Source organism: Heterocephalus glaber, unplaced genomic scaffold (genome assembly GCF_053883595.1).
Source record: "Heterocephalus glaber isolate CG9 unplaced genomic scaffold, H.glaber_assembly_v1.0 deba00000122, whole genome shotgun sequence".
NCBI lineage: Eukaryota > Metazoa > Chordata > Mammalia > Rodentia > Bathyergidae > Heterocephalus > Heterocephalus glaber.
The window spans coordinates 8108720-8113069 of NW_028258138.1; positions in this window are offsets into that span (position 1 = coordinate 8108720).

Here is a 4350-nt window from a genome sequence, read left to right on the forward strand (position 1 = left end):
CAGGGTAGAAGGAAAGGTTGGTGAGCTCACTCTACTAAGTTATCCAGCCCTAGGGGCCAGCACTCCAAACTAAGACTGTGGCCTCAATAAGAATTTCAATGGATCCATTTGCTTCAGCCAAGCAGAGCATGGGCTGGGGTTGAAAGGGGGCAGATGCTTCTGTGACACTGATGATCCTGTGTGTGACATTCTGCAACTCTGTATAAAGCAATTCCTAGGGTTAAGATGGAAAGGCAGGGAGGAACAGGCTATGCTTCCATGGTTAAAGCTCGTTATGAGCAGAAGAATAAGAATCAGCAGGAATCTCCTCTTTTATTCTATCAAAAGGCTTGCTTTGATAATGGTACTTCTATGAATATATAACAGAATACTGGAAACACTAGTAAACATGGGTTGTCTAGTTACCTTTTCTCATCTTTCTGAAGGGATAGCTATATGGTGTTAAAAACATTGAGTTGAGGGCCAGGGATTTAGCTCAGCCGTTCTGCCTTGCAGAACGGTCCCAAGTTTGGTTCCGGTACAAAAAAAAAAAAAAAAAAAAAAATATATATATATATATATATATATATATACATACACAGAGAGAGAGAGAGTTGAAAATGCTGTTTAGCCTATACTCTGAGTATGTGAGTATGTGGCTTTTTAACTGTTTATTAAAATGTTTTGGGGTAATAGAATTATAGAACATAAGCCAATCTCTCATTTATTGTCCTCTTTCTCCTTTTTCTTCCCTCCTTTCTCCTTCCTCTCTTCTTCTTCCTCCTTTTGTCCCCTCTTCCTCCTTCCTCTTTCCTTCTCCTTGCCTTGTCCCTGTCCCTGTCCCTGTCCCTGTCCCCCCCCCACCTCTCCTTGAGGGAACATCTGAGTGGGTCAGTCTGGCTGACCCTCTAGTCGGAAGGCCCTATATAGGTGTGGACCCATTCAATCAACAAAGACTTCTTCATGTCTCCCATTTGTCATGCACTGGTCTAGGCAGTAGATAAAGTAACAAGTTTTTGCTCTCATGTGTCTGGCACTGCAGAAAGGGTCTGAAGATGCTAAAGAAATTCGCAATATTATATACAGTCAAGGAAATATTCCAGACTATCTCTTATTTTTTTAAAATTAAAGATGAACTGCCACTGGCCTTTGTGAAATGTCATAATTAAGAAGCTCATGCTCTGCTCTGAACACAATCAGAATCTTTCTAATGCTCTTTTTTCCTGTCACCTGATCCACACAAGGTGGTATCCACCTATGTTAGAAGGATATGGTTTATGGATCATATGACTGATTTCTTCAGAACTAATAACTACAACAAAGATGTCCAGAAAACAGATGGATAAAGTCCAGACTCTCCTCCTTAAAACTGCTAAGATTAAGTGTCATAAACGTTGGTTTTGGTATAAACAACACATAGCCTCTCTGGATTATGTTGCAGCAGGGAGCATGGGGGTGAGGTGAGCAACGTCCTTGTGACTGAGTGTGTGGGTGTCCCTTTGGAAGTCCAGAACTCTAGCTGTGTGGGTGCTTTCATTTCTACCTCAAAGGTGGAGATAGTCGCTCATTGTAACCTGCCAGAGGAAAATGCAGAGCATCATGTAACAACATAACGTAACATAAAATACTCACTTTAATAGTACCACAGCCACTGCATTTTATAAACTAACAACCTTTATGTTACATATTTCAGAATGCACACAAATCTTTTTTTTTAAGTGTATATCCTTTTATTGGTACATTTTAGGTACACAAAATAATGACATTCATCATTGGAAATTTGCACCTTTACACAATCCCTCTTGGTTCTTATTTTTCCGCCTTCCCCTGTCCCCCCTTCAACCCGTCCATCCCTCCCTATTTACAAAGACTTTGTTTCCATTTTTCCATTTTCTCATATTAATTCCATTCCCTTCTTTCCTTTTCCCTACCCCTCCCACTTTGCCCCTTTTCTTCCTAGTTCACCTTATCTATTATACCTTTTAGTCCTTATTTGCACTTTCAGTTTCTCACACTAGAGAAACTATTCAGTATTTACACATGAGAATGCACACAAATCTTTAACAAAATACCCTCAAATCTAAGATCATTGTTCCCGATTTTACATTTAACAGCACTGCTTCTTTGTGGCTACTGGTGTCCCAAATGACTTAGCAAGTAGGGGGATAGGAGGAGGCGAGAGCTGAGTGCTTTGGAGGGCCCAAAGAAAGCACCTAAAAGAGGAGGGATAGTACTCATCATTTGAAGCTGCCGTGTAGCCTGAGGGTGCAGCTCAGTGGTAGAAAGTATGCTTACTACACAGGTGGCCCTGGATTTGATTCCTAGTGCTGCAAAATAAAAAGTCAACGTGTGTGAAAGAGATTGGTGTTGAGGGCTGGGATTCCATGGAAAGTATGAGGCTCGGAACTACTGAGGCCTTTCAGGAGCAGGGGCCTCTCTAAGTCACCTAATGTTTGCCTCCGTTACTGACACGTTAGGGCTCTTGTGCCTAACAGTCTTGTACAGAAAGCTGTCCCATGCATGGAAGTAACGCATTAGCTGATGATTATCAGTAAGAGTATAATGCTAAATAAAAATAGAAAATATGACCTATGATTTTGTCACTACACTTTTTAGAAGTTTCCAGATTCACTCAATACCACATGGATGCTTCTTCTGACCTGAGCAATGGAGCCCAAATGCGGAAGGTTGATTGTTCCAAAACCCAGGCATTTCTGCAAAATCTGTCTGCTCCAAAGATGGGTCCTTCTTATAATATTTGTCTAAGACACCAGATTCAGCCATGGACAGAAAACTGGATCTTAGATCTTATCATGGAAATCAACTAACTACATTTATCTCATAAATGCAATCAGTGGTCTTATGTTGGGTACAACACGCACATCCATACTAACTACTATTTAAATAAAAAGGACAAGGAATTCCAAAGCACTACTCTAGATATATTGATGAGAAAAACAAATTGGCTACATATGGTATTTATGGAAGACTCTGTATGGCACATTGAACACATTCTCTAGAGAGAAATTATAGGCCAATTTTTATAAATAGACTGCATTTAAAATTTTTTTTAACATAGTGATCTTATATAGAATACAACTTAGTTGAAAATTGATTATAGATCTGTGGTGATATTAGCTGTCTATTAACTTTTTCAAATGTGTATTATTGACTTCATCTCATATATTACACTTCAAGATGTTTCAAAGTATTTCTGAGCTAATGGATTCAGCTAATGGCTTCAGTATGATCATCTGTATAGAGTTGGTATGTTACTCTAACCAGGAGAGTTGGTGACTGGGATAGCCATTATTACCAAACACATTAAGTCCCATCTAGCAAAAGGCCAGGCAAGCTCCACATGGCTGTCACACTCTCAGGCAGAAGGTCAGGAGAATCACATGGATGCCCGCTTCCCATTTCCCACAGACAAAATTGCTGAAGCCAGATATTGTTCAGTTCATGTGGGTTATGTTCCCAGAGAGGGACCATGTTCTCTGTTGTTATTCTTTTCTGTAGAGCTCTCAAAAGATCCACTTACAGGCACTGGAAGGAAAGCAGACTGAGCTTAAGAGCCAGTTGATTTGGAGAGTTGCATCTCTGGGCTGGGAGCAACAGCTGTCTAGGGCTGTTAGCATCCAGAGGACAGGTAAGAAGTGGATATTATGCTCAACCCTTCTTTCTGGGCAAGGGGAGCCAGCAGTGCAGTTAGCTCATAACCACATAACCCAGAAACAGACCCCACTGTCATCCACTAGGCCATTCTGTCAACTTGCCATGGTGCCCAACTGTGAAAGACATCTTACGAGGGACTATATAAAAATTATGTGGATGAGGTATTTTCTTCAGCAGAAGAGAATGGACCACTGGTAAACTGCACATACAGATAACAAATTCTTAACTGGATGCAGCTAGGTTCAAATGGGTTGTTCTAAGGCTCAGAGTAATACACAAAGTTCATAAAGAGGCCAGTTCAGAAGCCACTTCGGAAGTGACTCACTCCTCTCTTGCTATTTGTACATTTTCAAGGCTGTGTTTTTCTAAATATAAGGTTTTATTCTTTGGCTCAATCCTTTAAAATCACAGGAGATCTGTATTAACTGGAAATTATTGAGTCAGTAACTAGGATTAATCGACCATGGGATTTGGGATAAATGAGAAGCTTAAAAACCTATTTTCTCTTCCCACATGTATATATGTGCTGGGAAATACAATTTGTTTGCTTAACAGAGGACAATAGGTTTCTTTAAACATTTTCTGATATTTAACTTCCTTTTTGACTCATGAGTTAATTTAGCACTGTGTTATTAATTTCCAAATATTTGGAGATTTTCGAGATATCTTACTGTTATTGGTTTCTAATTTAATCCT